Source organism: Aythya ferina, assembly GCF_964211825.1.
Source record: "Aythya ferina genome assembly, chromosome: Z".
In the NCBI taxonomy this organism is placed as follows: domain Eukaryota; kingdom Metazoa; phylum Chordata; class Aves; order Anseriformes; family Anatidae; genus Aythya; species Aythya ferina.
The window spans coordinates 36,100,237-36,127,575 of NC_140299.1; the positions used below are offsets into that span (position 1 = coordinate 36,100,237).

The 27,339-nt window shown below is 39.1% G+C and overlaps 1 protein-coding gene across 3 annotated transcripts in view; it reads left to right on the plus strand.

The window, feature by feature from the left end:
* Window positions 1–27,339, plus strand: part of ADAMTSL1 (ADAMTS like 1) — a gene marked incomplete at its 5' end in the record, with an annotated part of 470,451 nt that overhangs the window by 54,025 nt on the left and 389,087 nt on the right. The window lies entirely within an intron of this gene.

Here is a 27,339-nt window from a genome sequence, read left to right on the forward strand (position 1 = left end):
CTTATCTGAGTTTCAAATAAGCTTATATTTGCTTTGTTTGTATACTCTCCCCTAAGTGATTGCTTTGGCTGTGGTGGAGGCAGAGTACTATTAGAAAATTTCACCACAATCAAGACTAGTTATCTATCTAGAAAAGAAAGCCACATTCTCTATCTGGAGAATAAAAGCTTTTTTTTTTTTTCTTCCCAACTGAAGGGGAAAAAAAACTATGAAAAATCCTCCAGGCAACCATCTTCATTCCTGATGGACCAAGTTTAAATTAGCATAATTATAACCAGAAAACATTTCCTATGGCAATACTGGTTTTGCCTGACTGATCTGTGTACGAATATTCTAATATGATTATCACAGAGAGTGCACAACACTTGTTTATGAAAAATCTAGAATCACCAAAGAGTAAACTCATTTAAGTGAAACATTAGAATTTTTGAAAGTTGATATTATCTTAAATTTTAAAGAACAAATATTCAAGAAAAAAAAAAAAAAAAAAAAAAGGAAGAAAAAAAATGATAAAAAAAACCACTATACCTTAAGTAAATCCCAAACAGGTTTGCCTGTACATCTATGAAATTTGTGGTGTTTTGTTTTTATGAATAAGTGAAGGAAGAATGCTCATATCTCATAAATTTTTGCAAGAACAATTCCAGCAGGAAAAAACACAGATGTAACTGCCAGTCTTAAGTTTCTAACAAATTACTCTGCCAGTCCCATGTGAGGTTCATAATTCAAAATCTCTGTTATGCTGAAATTTAGTGGGGGTGTCTGTGTTTTAGTTGTTTGGATTATTTGCTTGTCTTGGAATCTAAAGTTTTTCATCTTTTTTTTGTATGTCTTTACTTTTACATTTCATATTGAGGATCACAATTAAAAATACCTCCTTCAAATCATTTTTTTCTATGTCATACTATTATTACTCCAAATATAATGCAAGCTTCACGCTTGTATATTACTGTCAAATATAATTAAACATAGTATGAAATCTACCTGAAAGGATTTGGCTTGCAGGCTCTACACTACATTAACCTGACGCAAGCAATAATCTAAATGGAATAATCCCAATGTTAGTAAAGTTTATGCATTCTTGGCAGAAAAGAAGAGAACAGAAAGAAAGATATCTCACTTTTCTATACTATAATCTCAGCTGTCCGAATCTCTTGATATTCTAAATCTCTCTCCTATCCTGCCTGCACATTCCACCATAGAAAGCTTCTTTAGTAGCTCAATACCTAGATTAGGAGTTTATACAGTGGCTGCAGTCCTGCTTGTAAATCTCTGCCTGACATTTGAGCCCACTTGCATGGTTGTTTCAGTGCTGACTATTCATTTTCAATTTTATTCACCGTCATTAAAAAAAGATAGCATGTGTCTGCTGCTGTTTCTGGAAAACATAAACAACTGTGCAGGAAGACTGATTTCTTTGGTTTGTGTGCGCTTTCAGACTGTCCTACAGGCATGCAGAGAAATTGTCTCTACCATTACTTCTTTATCATAAACTTCATAATCCCAGTGTGGATATTGAGTGGTTTCAGCCAATGCTAAAGAAATTATTAAAAGTGTAACGGTCAGAAAGGAATATGGAAGTAAAATTTAGAAGAACAATTAAAACTGGTACTTCAAATGAGTGTAACTGAAGGGTAGAGAGATACACCACCAGTATTTTACCTTGTCTGTAGCTATCTTTTTTTTGCCTAAAAATAGTTGATATTAGAATTTCAGTAAGTAGGAGCTGCTCTTCTGGTCCAGAAATGATTCTTGTCTGCCATTGTATTGTGAACTTGTCTAGTGTCCTTAGAATATAAAGTGTCTTTTAAAGTATCTTTAGAACCTATGCCCATTGTAAATCATTAAAAATGCTATTTTTTATCACCATCTATGCAAGCTATTTATTTAAAAAGTCAATCTCAATGACAGTGTTTTTACCACTGATTGTTGCTTTCAGTAATATTTGTGCAGTAAAGTTACCTGGAATGTCATTATTTGTCCTCTAAGAGAAAATTAGCAAATTATTTTCTCTTGGAATTTGAGAGAAACAAGTGTTCATTTCCTCTCCATTCCCCTCTTCCTCCCCTCCCCCTCACTTCCCCCCCATCTCCCACTGGCTAAACTCACAATAACCAATAGTAAACAAGTATATCTGGAAAGAGTCCAGCAGAGGGCCACAAAGATTATACGGGCCCTGGAGCATCTTTCCTATGAGGAAAGGCTGAGAGACCTGGGTCTGTTCAGCCTGGAGAAAAGAAGACTGAGAGGGGATCTCCTCAATGTGTATGAATATCTGAGGTGTGGTAGACAAAGGGATTTGGCCAACCTCTTGTCAGTGGTTTGTGGGGACAGAACAAGGGGTAATGGCCACAAGGTGGAGCACAGGAAGTTCCGCACCAACATGTGAAAGAACTTCTCTGGACATATTCAAGTCCCGTCTGGATGCCTACCTGGGCAGCCTGCTCTAATGAACCTGCTTTGGCAGGGGGGTTGAACCTGATGATCTTTCAAGGTCCCATCCAACCCCTTCAAGTCCGTGATTCTGTGATTTGTACTTTAGCTCAGGAAAACTGATAAAGTGAATGTTATCAACCACACATTAATATAAGATTTGCCCAGGGAAGAGAAACATCACACTTCTTTGCAAGCAGAAGTTTTCTCAACTCAGTTGCAGGGTTAACGTGCGATGTATGGCAGAGCATATTTTAATAGGAAGTTTTTCAATGGAGGTATTACTGTAGAACTTCTGGGCCAAATCTTCAAAGACCACTCATTGTTTCCACTGCTTTAATACCACTGGAGAGGCTGGCAGGATGTCACATTATTAACTAGCTCTAAGGACATGTTTTAAGAAGACTATAAGTTGTTTCTGAGTGCTGCTTTGTAATTAATTTTCTGATGTATTTTATGCATAGAATGGGAAAACTGTAACCGTGTTCTGTAGCCATCAGTGTATTTTAATGTGGTATACTTGTCTGTAATCTTGCTTGGTCATTTTACCTAGAGTGCATGTGTATCCCTCATAGAAAATCAGGAAGGTGAGTGACTTTATTTCATTTCCCCTGTTATATATATATATATATATATATATATATATATATATATATATATATATAAAGATTTTGTTGGAAAATGCATATTGCTATTTTAAATTAAAACTGTCTTAATATTTTTTAAAGTTGTTCAGACTAGTAGAGAAAAGATACTTTGGAATTCTCTCCAGCATTTGCTCTTGTTTAAAAGCTGTTTTGCTGAAAAACCTGGCTTTTGCATAACATAAAGTCCTCTTTTACAACATGCCTCTTGCTGTTAGGAGGATTGTTTGGCTGTTGTTGAGCCAGGCTGTACTCTAATTTCTGTCCAGGTTCAGAAAGGCAAAACCAAACTATTCACATACACTTCTGCTATTGTATCTCCTGGGTTTTGGCTATTTGTTTACCTCGTGGTTGTAATTATTATTATTAATAATAATAATTCTTCTTTTTGTTTGCTGCCGTTGCTTTTGTATGTTTCCTTGTAATTCAAAATTTTGATAACTTTTATAAAAATGAAATGAGTTAAATAGTGTGTACAAACACCACATGCTTGATCTGCATCTGGAAAAATACCCTGTTCCATTGTACGCTAGGCAAGCTGTAAAAAAAAAAAAAAAATAATAAAAATAAAAAAATAAAAGTAACTATATTGATCCTGTATCCTATATTGTTCTTGGGACTGCACAGCTAGATACAAAACTTTGTTTTCTTAAAGGTAAAGAGAAATGAGGAGAAAAGTGAACTGACTGCCACATTTCTTTCAACAGGCAGATCTGTAGATCCTAATTTAACTGCAGATATGTTTGTAACCAATTACAAGCATATCTGAATAGTTTCCATGATTTTACATGCCATTTGTGACTTTATTAATGTTAAGAAATTTCAGATGAGGTTTTGAATGGTGGTTGGTCTAGTTATGCTGTTATGCTACCACATACTGTATCATTCTTATTGAAAAATAAAAATAAAAATATTGGGAAATAGCAATTTTGGTGTGGTTCTAAAAAGCTAACTGACATATTTATAACATTTTTCTTTGCTCATCATTTGTGAAGATCTGCTCATGAATACTCTTATTCAGCATAAGAAAATCAGCTCAGTTCTTTCTTGTCAGAATAAATTAGTAATATTTGTCTTCTGAGGACAATAACTGTGTATATAGACTACTTCCATTCACTCTTTCTACTCATGTGAGTAGTTACACTGGTTTCCTTTATTATTTCCTGTACTTTTGGGCCTTCTCTCTCTTTAGCAGTTAAAAGAAGCTGTGTGTTGCACTAGGGAGACTTAGGTTAAAGACTTTCGGCCTTTGGCTTAAACTGCTACAGGGTATAGAGGTTACTACATTTAATGGGAGAATCTTATGGCTATGCTTAGCTGGTTTTGAGTTTCATGAGTGAAACTCAAACAGCCTTTATGATTGGTTTCAAACAATTTCTGCAGCAGGCATTGGCATCAGAGAAAAAATACTATTAAATATATTTGGAGAGTCTTGATCCTTTGGTGGCATAGGGAAGAATATTTCAAAACGTGTTTTTTAACAGCTGGAGAAGGAACTCTATGCAAATTAATTTCCCAGTTAACCCTCAAAAGGAAAGATGCTGAATCATGCAGGGTGCACTCACTTATCTATTCTCCCTATGAACACGCTTTCTCTGTGAAACACAGCATGATCTTTCTCAGTAGTTATTTGAAGTCCTATTCTGTTTTACAGAAAATAGTGCTTATTATCAACTTTGGAAAGAAACACTTTCAGCATATCTCTTCTTTGTACAATAATCTCTGTGATAAGCAAAGTGGTCTTCGTCCACTCGTGCATCCCTTTCTGCTGTTCAAAACAGAGGAAGTTGAGTGAATACTTTATCATGTCTGTTAGATGCTAGCCAAGCAAGCCCCTGAAGGTCACAGACAAGGGTATATTTTCTGCTGTTTTCCTAACACATCTGGAGGGACATACAGCTTCCTCAATGCTAATTGTTCATCTGTGAAAGGGGAGCTCCAGCGGCATGGGAATTTGCTACGGAGATGTAAATTCTTATGGTATTATAGAAATGACATAGCTGAATAATTAAATACTTCTCATGTTATGATTTTATGACAGGCAAATCCTTTAAATATAAGCTCTTTTGGACCTACAAAGGAGGGGTTAATTTACTGTAAAATTCTAATGCTCTCTGTACCACCAGAAGAACAAGGGGAGGACAGTCTGGTGCTCTAAGGGCTGGCTGGTGCCACCTTTTCTGTTCTAAGCCTCAGGGATGTATATTTAACCCAGAGATTTGAAACATCTCCTTTTATCACCTTGTCAGGAGAAGAGTAATCAATTTTGAATATGTCTGCATGTTCATCATGTAATTACATCCCAATTTTGCTACAAGCAAAAACACTGCAAGAAAGGCCAAAATCTTATATTCACTTGAAATAACAGGAAATAATTCAGTTTTGCCTTAGGTTAATTTCCTAGAGTATCTTCTATTCCTTGACTTGTAAATGTCTCATTTGGGGGAAAATGAGTTTGGGGTATTTAACAAGAAGGTAGAGGTGGTCCAACTTTCTGGTTATTGCTCTTTAAACATCCCCTGCTTTTGTGATTACTTCATATCTTTCTGCTTTGAACCACCTTTAAGAACAGAAAGTTATCCCCAGCTGAGTAACAATGCTGTTGACACTTTCAAAGCAGATGTGAACTGACTGCTGCTGAACCTCAAAGCAATTTGGATATGGACCCATGCTTTTCTGACTTTTGCTCATGCCCAGTTTTACATGAAGGATTTAAGGATTTTTGTTTTATTTTATTTTATTTTTTGAAACTTCTTTCTTAAAGGACCTGAAAGTTACTTTTAAACCTGCCATTCTTTTTAATGTTGTTGTAGTTGTTGCCATTAAAAGATCATCTTTCATTCCCTGTTAACATATGTGGTGTATTAAATAAGATTATCCAGGTTTAGAATAGGAAGGTACTGCAGAACTGTGCAGCAAATACTCTAATAAAGAAACTGATGTGAAGGAAATTGGATCTGCAGGAAAGGACATATTTCAAGCAAAAACCTTATTACTTTTGAAAGTTTGACCTTTATTGTTCAATGCCATTTGTCAAAAGAAAACTGTTCTTTTGTTAAGGAAAACCATCCTTTTGTTATTTATCTCTCTCTTTTATTTATTTTATTTTATTTTATTTTATTTTATTTTATTTTATTTTATTTTATTTTATTTTATTTTATTTTATTTTATTTTATTTTATTTTTTATTTTATTGCCTCCTCCCCTCCTCCCCCCTCATTTTTTCTTCTTTTTTCTTTTCTCTGTTTAAAGGTGGTTTTAATTTATGTGAGGTTGGGTTTATACTTTACACTAGTAGATTATTTAACCTACTTTTCCACAGTGAATTTTTATCCCCCACATATAATTATTATTATGACATTTTCAATACTGTTACTGTAATTCTATTAGGTAAAAACCAAAAACCTCTAAAAAAATTTTTTAAAAATCCCTATTTCCCTACACACACACATACAAAATAAACCCAAATGAGAAAATTCTGACATTAAATTTTTACTTCAGTAAATATCGTTTGGGAAAAGTCCGTGTTGTTATCCATCCTAGTGTGGTGGTAGGGGGATGGTTGGATCAGTTGATCTTGGAGGTCTTTTCCAATCTTAATGATTTTATGACTCTATGATTCTATGTTATATATAAAAACTGGGGTTGTCTGTTTTAAATACTGTGCTATGCAAAATGTGGAATGAAATTTGTTAGACTGTGTTAAATTGCATCTGTAGAAAATAAGGGGTCATTCAAAAATGAGTTTAATTTATTGCATATTTCATAATCAAAAGATAAAGAAAGTGGTAGCAGTGAATGGATCTCCCAGACTGATGTCTGAAACATTAATATCACATAAAGTAGTATAAAAGATGATTTTACACCATCTTATCCTTATATTTAAAAGAAAATAAAGTTAAGTAAGATAACATTTAACATTTACTCTCTGCAAACATAAATGCTTGCATTAAGACTGCGACTTCTATTACATTTAGATATTTATCTTGTATTAATACAACTAAGATTTAGACCCCTCTTTGTCATCAGCATTTAGGTGCTTGCAGTGGTTGGGATAATTATTTATTTATTTATTGCTATTGCAAATGGGACAGATTATACATCACTTATTTCACTTATTTGGAATACCTATGCAATCTCATCCTCATCCCTGGAATAAATACCATGAATACTTAGAGAGAGGCCAGTACAGATGCAAGTGATATCAGTTTCTTCATCAATACCTTTCTATAGAAATTGTTCCATAGTGTTTAGAAATCCAGACTTTTTATACTACTTTCCAATCACTTTATTCTGACTTAACTGGTAAAATACCTGTAATTCCCCTCATATTGTTGAAATATGGTCACTGTCAACCATGTGATCCATTTTCTACAGCTGTGGCTGTTTGGGCTGGGGATTCCTTAAATAAATAATTATTTTATTTATTTATTTTTGCACAATTGCTCCTTCCATCCTACTTCTCTGTTTCATATTCATGTCTTTCTTTCAAAATCTGGTGAAAATGTGAGACATTATGACCCTTTGAATATTGTAATATTTTCAAAGGACATTGTTGAGTCCTTTGTATTCGAAGTCTGGTCTAGTAGAATGATAGAATCATATAATATCCTGAGCTGGAATGGACCCAGAAGGACCAAGTCCAACTACTAGGTCCACACAGGACCACCCCAAAATCAGACCCTATGTCTGAGAGTGTTGTCCAAACACTTCTTCAGGCAGGCTCAGTGCTGTGACCACTGCCCTGGGGAGCCTGTCCCAGTGCCTCTTCACTGTCTTGGTGAAGAACCTTTTCATAACCCCAATCTGACCCTCCCTTGTTGCCGCTCCAAGCTGTCCCTAGAAATCAGAGATAGCACCTTGTCTCTTTGCTCCCCTCCTGTGGAAGTTGTAGGCCACTATGAGGCCTCCCCTCATTCTCCTCTTCCATAGGCTGAGCGAATCAAGGGACCTCAACTGTTCCTTATATATCTCCTCTTCTAGACCCTTCACCAACTTTGCAGCCCTCCTTTGGACACTCTCTAATAGTTTTATGTCTGTCTTATACTGTGCTGCCCAAAACTGCACAGTGCTCAAGGTGAGGCTGCACCAGTGCAGAGCAGAGTGGGCCAATTCCTTTACTCAGCCAGCTAGCAATGCTGTGCTTGAAGTACCTTGAACACTGGAGTGAGAGGCAAAATACTAAAATTCCTGTTCACTGTTTTACCAGAGAATTAGTGTGTAAGAAGGGAAAAGGGCATAAATCTGTTGAGGTGCCTGTGACAGAACAATACTTTTGTGAGGTTGAAATAAATACTTAGTTGGCTAAAATTTATCAGGAGCTCTGACACTTTTAATTGAATGCTTGCAGAGTTAACTCTGTGCACACATGAGTTTTGTGCCTTCACATTTCTTTTACCTAGTATTCAGTGTGGAAATAAGAGCATTTTCGCTGCATGAAATTTGGTGGGTTTGGCTGATCTAGGCTGTGAACTTAAACATACAGTCAAGATTATTTTGCTTTTTCTCAAGGGAGTTAGTAATTCTGCATTCATACAAAATATGACACAAACAAAATCAAATGACCTTTTTCTAATTTGGTTTCTATCTACAAGCAAAGAACAGTCTTGTATTGATCAGTAGCCTAGAACTGGAGCTACTGCTTTACAGTCAGGTTTGCTGATATATTACAACACACTGCAGAAGGCAACTTTTCATGAAAATGTGCATTTTCTTATAAACAATTGACCTGATTATTTAGTTAGTCTTCATGTGTGACAGGCTTGTAAAGGAGCTGTCTAGCCAATCTGTCTGTCATGGAGAGAGAAGGTGATAGAAGTTGCACATCCACAAAATTTTCTTAAGAGAGGTGATGTGGGAAGTCATAAGATGGGTTTGGAAATGAGAAACTGCAAGTCATAACCACATCTCCAAATGACAGCATGTACTTAAAGGAGAATTTCTGAAAGCTCTGTGAGAAGTTATACAGACTTCATTTCTCTCAAGTGGTGAAACCACACACAACCCATGCAAACTATTTGTGTTTTTTAAAGTTCCTCAGAGCTAAATTTCTCAGAGCTTCTTCTAGTATATGCTATTTTTGCAGCAGTTTGCAGATGTTCAATTCAAGCTTCCTCTTGAGAATCATTCACTTAGTACTCTGGAACTGATACAAGGGAATCTTAGATCATTATAAATCGTCCCAAGTCTGTATATATAATCTGTAATAAAAACTGAGAAAAAAAAAAGGAGAAAAAAGGGATGTCGGTTGGCAAATTTTAAATTGGTTTGTTTTCTAATCTGTTTAATGAGTTATGATTTTAGGACTGTATAGAGGTTTTCATTATTATTTTTATTAGGGTATTTTAAAAAGAAGGATCATATGTTTTAGGGGAAAAAATTAAGTCTTTTGTTTAGCCAATTAACTTGGCTAGCTTGCAGAACTTGTGGAATTCTTTTGGGAAGGTGTTAATGTATGAAGTAGTTGCTTTCTAAAATGTGTTATCGTGGATCTTTAAAAACAATTTTCTAGAACTTTAAAGAACTGTAGACCCTAAATTAGTTTAAAAATCCTTCCTTTATTGTAAAATAGCCTGAAATGAATAAAATACTTTGCCTCTGAAACCTGTTGAAGTTCTTTGAAAGAACTTCACTTGCTATCCAAGTATATGGATACAGAAAATTTGGTTGATATCACAGAATTAGAATGACTGAGGTTGGAAGGGATCTCTGGAAGTCATCTGGTCCTACTCCCCTACTCAAACAGGACCACCTACATCTGGTTGTGCAGGACCATATACAGGCAGCTTTTGAATATTTGTCTCCGAGGAGGGAGGCTCCACAAGCTCTCTGGGAAACTTATGCCAGTGCTCTGTCACCCTCACTGTAAAAAGTGTTTCCTGATATTCAGAGGGAACCTTCAGTGTTTCAATATGTGTCCATTGCCTGTTGTCCTGTCACTGAGCACCACTGGACAGAGCCTGCCTCCAACCTCTTTGCATCGCATCCTGCCTTGTGGCATTTGTACTCATTGATGAGATCTCTCCTGAGACTTCTCTTCCCCAGGCTGAACAGTCCCTACTCTCTGCATCTTTTCTCACAGGAGAGATGTTCCAGTCCATTAACTATGTTTGTGGCCTTTTTTTTTTTTTCCTTTTTTTTTTTTTTTTCCCAATAGCTTCATCTCTGTCTTGTACTGGTGAGTCCAGAACTGTGCTCCCAGAACTCGCTCCAGGTGTTTTTTAGGCAATCAAATATGTTGCCTGTATTAAGTTATATCAGACAGAAGCCAACATGAAGAGCTGAAAGAATAACACATGAAACTAATGAAAGGATGAACACTAAAATGGTAATTTAAATGAAATGTGGGTCAATCTGAAGTGACTTTTTTGTGGTAGAAGAGATATCTAATCTCTTCTAATCTCTTCTAATAAGAGATATCTAATCTCTTCTAATCTCACCGAATTTTGTAAGTGAAGGAACATAACCCACGAATATTAATTGACATAAGATATTCTATGGAAATGGTAATACCTAGCACCAGTGAAAAATGCTGAATGTTTAGGAAAGTAATAGAGAAAAATAGAGCATTATTATGCTTCTGCATAATAATAATTCTGCTTATGCTCCTGCAGTGCCTATTAACTTGATTGGTATGTGAACTACTGATCTAACCATCTCAGAAAAAAAAATATAAAAATATCTCCATATATATATATATCAGAATTTAGAAACATAGAATCATAGAATATCTGAATTTGAACTTTAGATTTAAATTTTATATTTTAGTTTTAGATTTAAGACATTTATATTTTTTTCTATGTAGATAATCTCTATTAACAGAGAGAACAATTTATATCAAAATGATGAATTTTGAATTCGTAGAAATAAGATAAAGTAGTAAAGTAAATGTCATGAACTAACCTGTTTTTAAGAAGGTAATAGTGGAACAGTCCCTTAGATTGTATTCCTAATAGTCTTCATTGGTCCTATTCTTTTACTAGCTTTCCTGGTTGGCGTGAGACTTTTCTAGTCTGTCAGCTACTGGTATAAAACCTAAAAATATAGGAAATTCCCCAGTTAATTTTATTCTGCTAGACTGTACATAGTTCCTTTAAGGTCTCCTCACATTTTCCAATAACTTCCAACATGTGCTTATAATGGGTTTATGAGTTTTCTTTCCACTTAATGTGCAGTGTGTTGTTTGATGTAAACTGGGCTGCCATAGAACAGGCTGTTCTAAATTACAAGGAAAACGTGTATCCTCATTCTAATTCTCTTCTGAAAAATTTTAGGCCTCACAGCTGAAAATCAAACCCACTAGCTGAATACTATGACTGGGCACTAAATGCAGTCCTCTTAGCAGAATGTCTCCAGTACTGGGCAGCATGTGGTTCACTTGTCAACTAGTTGCGCTATTGGGCATTTGTGGCGTAAATGCAGGACAGGAATGGTGGAAAAAAAAAAAAAAAAAAAAAAAAAAAAAAAAAAAAAGTAGTAGTGGGATGGCTGAATTTTATTGGAAAGATGAACTAGGTGAAGAATTTTGCCATAAAGTTTTTGGTGTTAAGTGTTTGCTCTAGAATATTTATTTATTTATTTATTTTTAAACAGTTGTCATGTTAGTGCAGAAGCCTGCAGAAAGGCTGCTTTTCTAAATGACAGGAAGACAAGAGCTAGTACAATAGTCTACTGAATACCTTGATAATTGATCAGAATAATATTAATTTTCACTAGCAGCTAATTATAATTTTCCTGCTTACATAAAGTACTTAGAATACCTGGGGAAAAGGGGACATCTCAATAATTAAAATTAAGCTCATCTCATACTGTCTGGAAAAAAAAAAAAAAAAAGTGATTAAAGAAAGCAAAACCAGGATATTGTAGGACATACATAAAACTAGGAACTGTGAAAGTTGTTATGTTATCAAATGATAAAGCAAGCTAATTCATGGCTGGAAAGCACTGTTAAATACTTGTGATTGTTTTCTGAACCTTTTATTAATCTTGCTGGAAATTTAAAAGTAGAAAAATAACATTTTTTTCTACTTGGCTATTAGTTGCCTAGTAACAGATTTAAAGCCTATTGAGGTTCTTAGAGAAGTTCCCAGTGTCTACTGTGAGACTTTCTCAGTTTCATGTGGTCAAAAGCTCTTTAAATGCCTTTTGAGTCATGTAAAAACACAATCTTTATCCGTCTGCGAGTTCTATGCACATTCAGAGTCTAGTTTGTATGTGCCAAGGTTCACAGAGGTTTATGCCAGCAGCAACCTATCTAATATATTAGAAAGTCAGCAGAATTTTTAAACTTGCTTACGTGACTTGAAGTATATTTATACAGCAGCTGATACACGAAATGAAGGCGCCTGAAATAACTAAAATTGTAAATTGTCAGGCTGTCAGTGTGCTCCCTGGTTTCCAGACCAGACTGAGTGTGAATATAGATCTGGTTCTGCCCTAAGGATAAATGATTTGAAGTCATGTAAGCAGCTTTTTGTTTGTTTGTTTGTTTTGTTTTGTTTGTTTGTTTGTTTGTTTCTTGCTCTTCAACTTGGAATTTAGTAAGGAAAGGCTATTAAAAAATAACATGAGGTTCTCCTTGGTTTCTCTGTCAGTTGTTGCTACTTTTCATTAATTTGTTTTCATGTTAAAATAGCTATACTTCCAACGGCAAGAAAAAGAAACATTAGGAAATTAACATGCTCTGCAGTTTCCTCTCTCTCCTTTTCTACTTTTTTTTTTCTTGGGGGGGGGGGGGAGGGAGGGTGGCTGTTTTTTCTTGTTTGTTTGTTTGTTTGTTTTCTTCGGGGGGGAAGAAACAAAACCTTTGCAAATTGTTGGGGCATGTAAGGTTGCTCTTTGCATGTCTACTGATTAATTTATATAAGTACTGTTTAATTTTAAGGGTTGCAGAATCTGCTTTGTTTTACTTTAATTATTATTAGTATTTTTACCTTTGATATATTGTAAGCCTTTTAAAATGAACACAGAAAATGTTGAGGTACATTTTTCCCACAGCTAAATATTTTCAGATATTCCATTAACAAAATGGTTGTTCCTCCTTGCCCTGAAAAAATGAAATTCTGTGCCAATCTGTCATTTTTTATATAACGTTAAAATGTGAAGAATTTATAGTAAACTTAACTATCAGCTAAAACTGTGACAAATCTGTGCTTTATTTATGAGAAATCAGGTTGTATTTTCATTAGTAGTTGAATGAACCTAAACAACATTATATATACCCTTTAAGTTACAGGTGGGTGATGAAGTCAGATCTGGCTTTAATCTCATGTTTCTCAGCAGAAATAACATCAGGAAAACTTGCATAATCACCTTAAATTTAGTCTTATGTTTAAGGTTCAAAGAATCTCTAGATATGGATGGCATTTAATTGGTTTTGCTATTCAAGTTGATTATCTGATTTCAGTACAGTAGCTCTGGCTGGAGTTGTATTTGTTGAAAAGAAAAAAGCCTGGGACAGAGAGGTCACTTTCTTAGAACAGAAGTTGACTGATAATTGGCCATTTACTTCTCAGAAGAAGACAATATGTTTGAGTTTCATGGCCTCATTTTCCTTTCTTCAGGCAGATTATACACAGTGAGACAGATGCTTCTCTGACCACCTTCATTATTTCTAAAACACATAGATAAATTCAATTAAGCTTGACAGTTGCATAGCTGATTTAATGTGCCAGTGAGCTGGCACTGAACCTAGTGAGCTCTACTGTCAACATGTTCAGATGCCTTCTGGCAAACAGGTATAATTCAGGTTTTCATTCATTCTTGACAGTAAATCTGTTGACTAATTCAGTGGATTTTAAAGGTAACTGATTATCATCCTAGAGCTGTTCAAGGTGCTAACCCTCTCTCTCCTTTACAACTTTGGCCTAACTGTGGTAATAAACCAATTTTAAGTATTTATTATTCCTATATATAAGGAAGTGACATAAGACAGAGATAAACAGGCTCTAAAAATAATAATAATAAAAACAAATAAACAAAAAACTTTTTGCTCAGCTATGGCTAGACAGAAATGTACAAGCTGACCTATGTCCTCCTTATTTTGATCAGTGCTGCTATAAGGGTGAATAAATTAAGCCTATCTGATAAAGCAAGAATCTTTTCTGCAGACTTTGCCTTGTACTTAGTACTGTGGATTTCTGTTCTTTGACTGCCCTAATATAATGCTGAAATCTGCAGAAACATTTTTGGGGTGATTTGACAAAGAAGCTCATGGAGAGCTAGAAAGGGCAAGTCAGGAAAATAACAGCTATCAAAATGATAAAATGAAAAAAAAAAATGATAAAATGAAAGAATAATATTCATACTGGAGGTGTTGTGGTTTAGCCCTAGACCCATTCAGACACTTGCTTACTCTACCAGGGTGGGATGGGGGAGAGAATTGGGGAGGTGAAATTGTGGGAACTCATGGGATCAGATGAGGACAGTACACTAGGTAAAGCAAAAGCTGTGCATACAAGCAAACGCAAGCAAGAAATTCATTCGCTGCTTCCCACTGGCAGGAAGGTTTTCAGCCACTTGCAGGAAAGCAGGGCTCAGCATGTGTAAAGGCTTCTTGGGAAGGCAAATGGCTTCACTCTGAAAACAAGCACCTCCCACTCCCTTTCTTTCTTCTTTACCACAGCTGTTATTGCAGACTGTGACACCACATGGTGTGGGACACCCGTTTGGCCAGCTTGGGCCAGCTGGCCTGGCTGTGTCGCCTCCCAGGTCTTCCTGGAGCACCCCCCAGGCTCCTTGCTGGTAGGGCAGCACAAGGAGCTGAAAATGCCTTGGCCCTGTGTGAGCGCTGCTTTGCAGCAACTACGAACATCTGTGTGGTATTATCACTATTTTCATCAAAAATCCAAAATGCAGCATAATAGAAGCCTTTGTGAAGAAAATTAACACTGTTGCAGTCAAAACCATGGCAGGAGGGCAGGTATAAAATAATTCTAAAAGGAAGGATGATGTTACTGCAATTGAAGCCACAATGAACTGAACAGTTACAAGCAAATTTAGAAATAGCTATATAAGCTCTTTTACAACATTATTATTTGTGTGTGGTTTCACTCTGATCTTAGCTTCCAAAATAGTAGTGAAAGAGGAAATGCGAAGCATTCAGTAGGTTACATAGTACTGTCCATAGTGGCAATCTTGGGCCTCCACTAAGGGAAATAAAAATGTCAGATTCCTGTGCAGAAGGAGAGGTGGATAAATAATATTCAATGAATAGCCTCTATTCAGCTAATGTGCTTTCCCTTAAGACTCCACAAAGAAAGTGGAAGTTCATGCTGTGAAAGGATGTGACAACAAAAGATGGTAAAAGGCAATGAACCCCAGTGACAACTTCTATCAGATTTTTGCGAGGCACTGGAAAAGATGTTGAAAAAATTAGAGTAGAGGCACACACCTGATATAAAGCAAAGATCAGCCTGTTCTAAATCATACTAAGATGAACCATACAGCATTAACATATGGCAATAATCAGTGGACTGGCAACGTTGATAAAGGCATAAGAAATACAACATGGAGAAATTTGCAGTGCTTTAAAAATCTAAGGTATAAGAGAAACAATTTTTATCACTGCAAGTTCTGTACCTGGCACTTCAAGAAGGGGTGCTTTACAGAATCACAGAATCACAGAATTTCTAGGTTGGAAGAGACCTCAAGATCATCGAGTCCAACCTCTGACCTAACACTAGCAGTCCCCAATAAACCATATCCCTAAGCTCTACATCTAAACGTCTTTTGAAGACTTCCAGGGAAGGTGACTCCACCACTTCCCTGGGCAGCCTGTTCCAATGCCTCACAACCCTTTCAGTAATGAAGTTCTTCCTAACATCTAACCTAAAACTCCCCTGAGTCAACTTAAGCCCATTCCCCCTCGTCCTGTCACCAGGCACGTGGGAGAACAGACCAACCCCCACCTCGCTACAGCCTCCCTTGAGGTACCTATAGAGAGCGATAAGGTCGCCCCTGAGCCTCCTCTTCTCCAGGCTGAACAAGCCCAGCTCCCTCAGCCGCTCCTCGTAGGACTTGTTCTCCAGGCCCCTCACCAGCTTCGTCGCCCTTCTCTGCACCCGCTCAAGCACCTCCATGTCCTTCTTGTAGCGAGGGGCCCAAAACTGAACACAGTACTCGAGGTGCGGCCTCACCAGAGCTGAGTACAGGGGGACAATCACCTCCCTTGCCCTGCTGGTCACACTGTTCCTGATACAAGCCAGGATGCCGTTGGCCTTCTTGGCCACCTGAGCACACTGCTGGCTCATATTCAGCCGACTATCGACCAATACTCCCAGGTCCTTCTCTGCCTGGCAGCTCTCCAACCACTCATCTCCCAGCCTGTAGCTCTGCTTGGGGTTATTGCGCCCCAGGTGCAGGACCCGGCACTTGGCCTTGTTGAACTTCATGCAGTTGACCTCAGCCCATCGGTGCAGCCTATCCAGATCCTCCTGCAGAGCTTTCCTACCCTCAAGCAGATCGACACACGCACCTAACTTGGTGTCATCTGCAAACTTACTGAGGGTGCACTCAATGCCCTCGTCCAGATCATCGATGAAGGTATTAAAGAGGACCGGCCCCAGCACCGAGCCCTGGGGAATGCCACTAGTGACTGTCCTCCAACTGGACTTGGCTCCATTCACCACGACTCTTTGGGCCCAGCTATCCAGCCAGTTTCTAACCCAATGAAGCGTGCGCCAGTCCAAGCCAAGAGCAGCCAGTTTCTTGAGGAGAATGCTGTGGGAGACGGTGTCAAAAGCCTTGCTGAAGTCAAGGTAGACCACGTCCACAGCCTTTCCCTCGTCCACCCAGCGCGTCACTTTGTCATAGAAGGAGATCAGGTTCGTCAAGCAGGATCTGGCTTTCATAAACCCATGTTGACTGGGCCTGATCACCTGCTGGCCCTGCAAGTGCCTCGTGATGACTCTCAGGAGGATCTGCTCCATGAGCTTCCCTGGCACTGAGGTCAAACTGACAGGCCTGTAGTTTCCCGGGTCTGCCCTCTGGCCCTTCTTGTAGATGGGCGTCACATTTGCTAGCCGCCAGTCAACTGGGACCTCCCCCGATCGCCAGGACTGCTGATAAATGATGGACAGTGGCTTGGCCAGCTCCTCTGCCAGTTCTTTGTTTTTGAAGTGCCCAAACTAGCTTTCATTTTCTTAGTATATCCAGATACAGAAAAGGAATATCACAACAATTCATCTATTCACCAACCAGGCACAGCTGTCAGTCCAGGCAAAACAATAATAATGATACTAATTAAAACAAACAAACAAACAAAAAGCTAATGTGATTTTGAACACTTTAAATGTGTCACTGCAGATGAAGGTTACATGTGTGGTGCAGTTTGCTTCTATTGTCTATACATACCTCAATGATTTCCATAAGTGTTTCTCATTTAATCAATGTTAAATGGGATTTCCCCTGTAAATCACTGCTGTCTGTCTACTGCCTAAGATTCTGTTTAGGTAGCTTATTATTTTCCATTTGTCATATATTTTATGGGTATATTTGCATTCCTTGGAGTATATGGGAAAATTCTACTCCTTTCTCAAACTGAGCACAGTTTGAGAACAGATATAGAAGTTGGTCACAAATCTCAAGCTCTCAGATTAAATTGAAGCCCTAGGGTAACTTATGGGTACACAAGAGTCTTATTAATCTAAGAAAGCCATTCAGAGTCCATAAGCAGAGTCCATAAATTCATTGGGAATAACATTGGGAACAGCTCATGTCCCTCCCCTCCTTTGGTGATGGATTCCTGTGGGTTGAGTGCTGGGAGGATATGAATGTCTGCTTCCTGGTCTGAGAATTTTTCAGTTTTCAAGATAATAATACTGATATTGAAGACTTACTCTTTGATATGTTTTGAAAGATGAGATTTTAAGGCTACACAGGTTGTCAGGGCAGGGATTATACATTATTTATTAATCATTATTTATTATTCATTATTATTATCATCATTGTATGTTATTTATCCATTATATATTATATATTATTGTCTATTATTATTATATATTATTGTTTATTATATGTTATTTATTATTACAATTTTTTTCCTAAAAATAAAAATTAAGAAAAATGATGACTTAAGTGACTTCATTGGACTATTCTAATTGTAGGACCATAATATTTATCCCCCAAATGGTGTCCTCTGGCAAAAGAATTACTTCTACACCATACAGCTGAACAAGTGTTTCAGAGACATTGCAGAAAAACAAATATCTTAATTCTCAAGGAGGTAAAAAGCATGACAGAAATTTAAACAGATCGGTCAATATTTTGCCATCAGGATAACAACTACCTAAAGTATTTCTGGTTCCTGTTTCAGCTATTTCTGGTTCCTCTTGCACATATTTCTCTTTCACATATTTCTGTTTCCTCTTTCAATGGGAAAGTGAAGCCTGTGGGTTGAGATAAAGACGGTTTATTAAAACAGGGAAAAAAAATATATAATTATATAATATTATAATATATATATTATATATATAGTATATTATATAATAATATAATATTAATTATAATTATAATTATAATAATGTGTACGGAACAAGTGATGCACAATGCAATTGCTCGTCACCTGCTGACCGATGCCCAGCCTATCCCCAAGCAGCCAGCCCCCCCAACTCAGCTAGCCACCCATATATATTGTTCAGCATGACCCCAGATGGTATGGAATACCCCTTTGGCCAGTTTAGGTCAGCTGTCCTGGGTTTTTCCCCTCCCAGCTCCTGTTGTATCCCTAGCCTGTCCGCTGGCAAGACTGAGTGAGAAGCTGAAAAGTCCTCGGCTTGGTGTAAGCACTGCTCTGCAACAACTAAAACATCAGCATGTTATCAGCACTCTTTTCATCCTAATCCAAAACATGGCACCTTACAAGCTAGTAGGAGGAAAATTAACTCTATCCTAACTGAAACTATACCAAGCCCAAACTAAAAATGTTATAGACATTATCTTCATACAAATTTACATTTTTCTTCATGGTAGTCCAATGAATTATTGATTCTAAGTTTCATATACAGATTGAATTTCCAAGATGCCAAACATTTAGTGCAGGAAATCTGCCTGTGTATCTATCCCTCCACCCATGACCTTTATAAAATCTTCCTATTAATGAATATTTAAAGCACAACTTTTTCATGTGCAAAAGACTTCTCTTATCAGCAGGAATTATATTTGCAGAGGCTAAAATACAGGTGTGGCTTTTGAAATAGTCTGGGTCTTAATCTTATTTGGAAACCATCTACCCAGTAAACGTATTTGTTAAAGTCTTTGCAGATGTTTTTTGTTAAAAGTTTCTTCTGAAATGTCTAATTGGGAAACACCACCTCTGGAATGCTCACAACATCATATGCATGCATTTGGAGTGCATGCAAATGGAGTGGACAGGATCATCTTGTCTACACCTGTGGAAAATCATCTGAACATGGCGGTACATCATGAATCAGTCAGACACAACATTAAATTATCATGTTTAACCTGTGCAAAACTAGGAAGGTGGAGTTTTTCTGTATTTAAAAAGTTGTTCTTGCAAGGACAAGAAAAACATGGAGGGCATAAATATCAGTCAGATAGGAGTGAACATCACAGTAAGATCCTCAGGGTTGTTGAATGATTTGGATTTTCATGTTTAGCATCTGTATTTATTTATTTTTTTTTTAAGAGAGAGACTGAGTCAGTCCCAAATTTGATATTTAATTAAGTCCTTCATGTGTCTTCTGCCTTCTGTTACTCTCAGTTTATAAAATGTTCTCGAACTTCAGAATCAGTTAACAGGTCTACTTCTGGCTTTTATTTAATGGTGCTCCAAAGTACTATTAATTATTTGACAATTCTGGGAAAAAATTCCTACAGGTATATTATAGTGAAAGAATTTTAAAAATTTTATATTGTGATATGTTGCAAGTCATTCATTCATGACCACTTATAAAAAATAGGATCACCAAGATCAACAAGAAAGTGCAAGGAGTTTGAGAGTGTATTTTTTGCACTAATTCTTGGGTCCTGATAAAAGATAAAAGAATATGAAAGGACATAAAAGAATATGTTTTCATGCATAAACTGACTTTGAATCATTCTCTAGTTATTCAGCTTTTCAAAACCCTTTTCAAAGAAGTAGCAGTCTTCATGGTAAACTAAATTATATATATTTCTGATTGAGGAAAAAAAAACTAATCTGTAATAAAAATGCATATATTTCTGAAATACATAGATCCTCCTGAATTGTAAATACTATGGTGTATAATCCCTAATACAATCATATTTGTAAAAATTGCCTTCATTAGTCAAGTGAAATCTTTAAGCAGAATTATCCAGGGTTCGTCACAAACTATGATACCAGTGTTGGTAAAGCCTTCCAGCTGTCTGTTTTGATGCTGTAGAGCACTAATCTGCAATTAGTGTGTTAGCAATCTTTCCTTTTGTTTTTCAGCAAGTCCTAATTATTTCCAGCAGACTAACCATTGTAGTATGTTTGTAAAATTTATGTTGAATGTTTTTTCTGTTTACAGTAGCAACACAGCTGCTCTAATATGGATGAGGAAGAGGGCAAGAGAATAGTAATAGTCTTTGTATACACCAAGGCTCCAGACAGGCTGATGCATGGTCACCTCCCTGGTCCCACCCATACATTATATGATCTGTACTGCTAATTAACTTGTCCACGTGAAGTTCCTTCTGGCCTCTGGGGTCCTCAGCAATTGCCCAGCTGGTTCATCCATAAAACTGTCTCTGAAACATATGCTTGTGACATGCATTACATCAATATGGTAAAGTTGTATAATACATAATGAAGACCTGAGTGTGCCGGCAAGTGTGAGTGATTTTAAGTATTAATGTGAACTTTTAATGCAAAACTCTCCCCAAAACCTTACTATCCTTTATTGTTTAGTATAAAAAGTTTCCTGTTAAACAGACATGTTTTACTTCTTACAGTATTTCACTTATTGGCCTTGTGCCCAAGAAATAGGTGAAGTATTTTAAAATAAAGGTTTTAAGTCTCTTTTATGGGCAGATTTCTGTGTGAATTTGGGCGGCCAAATTATAGGGAGAAATTACTTGCAGTTCCTCTCAATTCTTGGGTAGATAGGATGCTTCTCCATGAAAAGTAGCTCTATCTGATTCTGACACCTAAAAATAAAAGTACCAGTAAGGGGCTGTTGTGGTTTAACCTGGCAGACAGCTAAGTGTCACACAGCAGTTTGTAGATTTCACCCTGGCCCCCACACCCACAGTGGGATGGGGGATAAAAATGGAAGGAAAAAACAGTAAAAACTCATGTGTTGAGATAAAGACACTTTAATAGGATAGAAAAGGAAGAGAAATAATACTAATAATGATAATGGTAATATTAATAATAATAACAGAATGTACAAAGTAGGTGATGCACAATGCAATTGATAACCACCTGCTGATGAAGGCCCAGCCTGTTCCCAAGCCCCCTGACCCCCCAACTCCATATTAATTTTTCAGTATGATGTTATGTGGTATAGAACATCCCTCCCTTTGGCCAGCCTGGGCCAGCTGTCCTGGCTGTGTCCCCTCCCAGCTCCTGGTGCACCCTTAGCCTCCTCACTGGCTGGGCAGCACAAGGAGCTGAAAAGGCCTTGGCTCTCTGTGAGCACTCACTGCAGCAACTAAAACATATGTGTGTTATCAGCATTATTCTCATCCTAAATCTGAAACACTGCACCATATCAACTACTAGAAGGAAAACCAACTCTATTCCAGCTGAAACCATGACAGGAGCAAGAAGATACTGAGTTTTAGTCCTTTTTGGGTCCTGAAGTATTGCATTCAGCTCTCCTAGGGAACTCTAGTTCTGGGGCTCCCAACATAAGGATATGAACCTGTTGGAGCAGGTTCAAAGGATGATCAAAAGGGCTGGAGCACCTCTCTTATGAAGACAGGCTTAGGGAGTTGGGGTTGTGCACCCTGGAGAAGAGAAGGCTCTGGAGTCACCTTATAGCAGACTTCCAGTGCCTAAAGGGGGCCTACAGGAAAGGAGGAGAGGGACTATGTCAGGGAGTGTAGGCATAGGACAAGGAAGAATGGTTTTGAATTTGTGACAGTTTTATCCAGATAGGCAGCTGAACTCCATCACAATCACTCTCACTTTCCCTCCTCAAGGGGAAAGGGGGAGAAAATACAATGAAAAGGGCTCAAGGGTTGAGATAAGAACAGGGAAATCACTCAGCAGTTATCATCATGGGCAAAACAGACTCAGCACAGGGAGATTAAAGTAATTTATTGACTATTACTAACAAGGTAAAGCAGTAAGAAACTAAAAGCAAACTGAAAACAACTTCCACCCCCCTCCACCCTCTTCTACGTCCTTCTCCCAAGTGTTGCAGAGGAGGATGAATGAGGGTTGTGGTCAGCCCCTAAAGCTTCATCTCAATCACTCCTTCATGATCACTCTCTGCCCCTGCTCCACATGGGGTCCCTCCCATGAGATGCCATCCTTCATGAACTGAGCCTGCAGGAGCTGCCCACAGGCAGCAGCTCTTCAAGCACTGCTCCCACATGGCTCTGTACCATGGTGTCCATCCATCCCCCAGGAGCAAACTGCTCCAGCACAAGTCCGCCATGGGTGGGCGGCAGCTCCCCCCATGCCCCCTGCTCCTGCGTGGGCTCCTCTCCACAGACTGCAGCTCCGGCCTGGGGCCTGCTCCTGCGGGGGCTCTCCATGGGCCGCAGCCTCCTCCAGGTCACATCCACCTGCTCCACCGGGGGCTCCTCCACTGGCTGCAGTGTGGAGATCTGCTCCATGTGGGACCCATGGGCTGCAGGGGGACAGCCTGCTCCACCAGGGGCCTCTCCACAGGCCGCAGGGTAACTGCTGCTGCATGCCTGAGGCACCTCCTGCCCTCCTTCTGCACTGACTTGGGGGCTGCAGGGCTGGTTCTCACTCTTCACCCTCTTTACTGCTGTTCAGCAGCAGTCTATTTTTCCCTTATTTAAATCTGCTCTCATAAAAGTGCAAACGACATTGCTTATTGTGTTGGCTCTGGCTAACAACAGGTCCCTTTTGGAGTCATCTGGAACTGGCTCTGGTCTGACATGAGGCAACTTCTGGACTCTTCTCACAGAAGCCACTCCTGCAGCCCCACACTGCCAAAACTTTGCCATATAAACCCAGCACAGAAGTAAAACAGGGTAGATTTAGATTAGGATGAGGAGGAAAATTTTCACTTAGAGGCTGATGAGGCACTGGAACAGGTTGCCCAGAGAAGCTGTGGATGCCCCATCCCTGGAAGTGTTCAAGGTAAGGTTGGGTGGGGCTTTGGGCAACCTGGTCTAGTGGAAGGTGTCCCTGCATGTGTCACATTAAGGGGTGTAGCCAATTAACCATTATGGGTCTGGTCAGGTTCAGAGTACTGAACTATCACAGTCATGGATTCACTAATAATGTGTCATGCCCTCAGTCTAGACACATCCAATGGGAACTATCATGGTTAAGAACAATGCAATTAAGTGCAATTTATGAGAGCAACAGGTACACAGGTTCTTTAGATTGCCAGTGATAAATTCACTGTCTGCAAAAGCAAGATAGCATGCATAAAATACACAGGTACACAGCCTGGATATTAGTGCATTAAAAGACACAAAGACTCAATAGAGATTTCTAAGTTTCCTGTAGAGTGCAATAAGGTCACCCTTGAGCCTCCTCTTTTCCAGGCTGAACAATCCCAGCTCCTTCATCCACTCCTCCTAAGACTTGTTCTCCAGACCCCTCACCAGCTTCATTGCCCTTCTGGACTTGCTTGAGCACCTCGATGTCCTTCTTGTAGGGAGGGGCCCAAAACTGAACACATTAGTCGAGATGCGGCCTCACCAGAGCCGAGTTAAGGGGGACAATCACTTCCCTAGACCTGCTGGCCACACTGTTTCTTATGCAAGCCAGGATGCCAGGATACTGTTGGCCTTGGCTGCCTGAGCACACTGCTCGCTTGAATTCAGCCGACTATCGACCAATACTCCCAGGTCCTTCTCTGCCAGGCAGCTTTCTAACAAGTCATCTCCCAGCCTGTAGTGCTGCTTGGGGTTGTTGCGCCCCAGGTGCAACTTGGCTGGCCTTGTTAAACCTCATACAGTTGGCATCAGCCCATCAGCCCAGCCTATCCAGATCCTCTTGAAGAGCCTTCCTGCCCTCCAGCAGATCGACACACACACCTAACTTGGTGTTGTCTGCAAACTTATTGAGGATGCACTCGATCCCCTTATCCAGATCATCGATAAAGATATTACAGAGAACTGGCTCCAGTACTGAGCCCTGGGGGACTCCACTAGTGACTGGCCTCCAACTGGATTTAACTCAGTTCACCACGAGTCTGGGGCTTGGCTACCCAGCCAGTTTCTAATCCAATGAAGCGTACGCCAGTCCAAGCCAAGAGCAGCCAGTTTCTTGAGGAGAATGCTGTGGGAAATGGTGTCAAAAGCCTTATTGAAGTCAAGGTAGACCACATCCACAGCCTTTTCCTCATCCACTAAGCACGTCACTTTGTCATAGAAGGAGATCAGGTTCGTCAAGCAGGATCTGCCTTTCATAAACCCATGGTGACTGTGTCGATCTGCTTGAGGGTAGGAAAGCTCTGCAGGAGGATCTGGATAGGCTGCACCAATGGGCTGAGGTCAACTGCATGAAGTTCAACAAGGCCAAGTGCCGGGTCCTGCACCTGGGGCGCAATAACCCCAAGCAGAGCTACAGGCTGGGAGATGAGTGGTTGGAGAGCTGCCAGGCAGAGAAGGACCTGGGAGTATTGGTCGATAGTCGGCTGAATATGAGCCAGCAGTGTGCTCAGGTGGCCAAGAAGGCCAACGGCATCCTGGCTTGTATCAGGAACAGTGTGACCAGCAGGGCAAGGGAGGTGATTGTCCCCCTGTACTCAGCTCTGGTGAGGCCGCACCTCGAGTACTGTGTTCAGTTTTGGGCCCCTCGCTACAAGAAGGACATGGAGGTGCTTGAGCAGGTGCAGAGAAGGGCGATGAAGCTGGTGAGGGGCCTGGAGAACAAGTCCTACGAGGAGCGGCTGAGGGAGCTGGGCTTGTTCAGCCTGGAGAAGAGGAGGCTCAGGGGCGACCTTATCGCTCTCTATAGGTACCTCAAGGGAGGCTGTAGCGAGGTGGGGGTTGGTCTGTTCTCCCACGTGCCTGGTGACAGGACGAGGGGGAATGGGCTTAAGTTGACTCAGGGGAGTTTTAGGTTAGATGTTAGGAAGAACTTCATTACTGAAAGGGTTGTGAGGCATTGGAACAGGCTGCCCAGGGAAGTGGTGGAGTCACCATCCCTGGAAGTCTTCAAAAGACGTTTAGATGTAGAGCTTAGGGATATGGTTTATTGGGGACTGCTAGTGTTAGGTCAGAGGTTGGACTCGATGATCTTGAGGTCTCTTCCAACCTAGAAATTCTGTGATTCTGTGATTCTTGTCCTGCAAGTGCCTCATGATGACACTCAGGCACAAAGTACTTATAAATATAAATTTCTCTGTATCTAGCACAAAGATTTTGGAATTCTCCCACACTGCACAAGAAATGTAAATAAGTGAATTAAACTGAGTAATTGTTGCTGTGGAAAAAGGTATTCACTACAGGGAAAAAGTACTTCATTATTGAATACTATGTGTTTAGGAATAACAGAAAGAATTTCAGGAAGAAATTGCCTTTCAGGGAGGAGTCTTAGAATTCCCTTACACTTTCAGCCTAACTGTTTGTGTCTTGAAATAACTCTGTTGAGTGCATTTGGTCTGGGAGCTAGTGTGTAAGAAGCATAGTCAGTAGAGTTAGTATCCTCCTTACAGTCTATATTGACTTAGAAAAAACATACAAGAGACTAAATGCTCTGCAGGGTTAGACTAATACCAGCTCCATCCACTAACAGTATTCTACCTCTAGCAAAGGCAAAACCAAATATCTTTTCAGGAGATTGCCTTTAGTCCTATCACCTTTTTCTCCTCCAAAGTGAGAGACGACATCTCTGCTTCCTTCTCTTAAGGAGCTGCTTACAGATTTTCCATGGCAGTGGATGTGGATCAATATGCTTTAACCTGATCTCCTTCTGCTTACACCAAGTGGTCCTTACTTGGAGTAAGTACTTCTACTTAACACCATAGCATCTGATAAGCTACAGTCTACTTTCCACATGAGATGCAAACACTGGAATGACATACAGATGTGGGAGCATGAGTGTTTGTTAAAACAATCTGATGTCTTCTGTCTCAGTGACCTTTCTGTTTTCTTAGCTTCTCAGATGCCCCTGTGCACTAAACTGATGATTTCAGAGACCTGCCAAAGCTGACACTGAGATCTCACTCCTGAGTTAAAACTGCAAGTTGCAGTTGCAACCACATCTCTGAGACCCTCCTAGAGTTCCTTACAGTTCCATGAAAAGGAAGGTCAGATGCAAGCCTGAAGGTTTCACAGCCACCTCTCCTCTCTGATTAATGGAAAAAGAGGTGAAATAAAGCTGATCACAGCACCTACCCATGAGAAATGTACCCTGCTTTTGACATTTTTTCATGCTGAAAATGGCATCTAAGCCCTTTCTTTTGTTTCCTCTGCTTTAACTGGCTCCCTATTGCTAAAAGGGTGTTTTCTCCAATCCCACAACAATAGAATTTCCTTACAACTTTTCATGTGAAGCCTTGCCAAATGTACCTTTGTGCATTTTCAAAAAGTTAATGGGGCAAGATTTCCCTTTACAGAAGATGCACTGATGCTTTCTCAGCAAAACTATTGATCCCTCTATGTGTTGAGTAATCATTTCTTTCTCTCTTTTTTTTTTTTTCTTTCTTCATTTTCTTTCTTTATTTTTTTTTCATTTTTCTTTCTTTCTTTTTGAAAGAGAGATTATCATCATGTTCTCAGTGATGGCAGCAGTGAGGCTTACTTTGTAGTCTGCAGGATTCACTCTGGAGCCTTTCCTGTAGATGGGAGTTACAACGGCAATCTGCCAATCCACTGGCACAACGGTTGTTTATAATGGTAGTTTACATACCCTGGCCAGCAGTTATGTAATTTCACATTTGCATGTGGAAGAAACTCTCCAGGCTCATCTCAAAGAAGAAGGAAAGCTGTCTTTTATTTCTCAATTTCAATGTAAAATGATTTAATCCTTTTGGTAGCATAGTGATTTGCTACAGAGAGTGAAAGGAATCGTATTTCACACTTTGCCAGATTGTTTTGTTTAGTAATGCATTTGATTTATTTGATATAAACAAACCTTGCCAAAACTCAAAAAAAAATCTCTCAAATCATGTTTTTTAAAATTTTGATCTATGTAT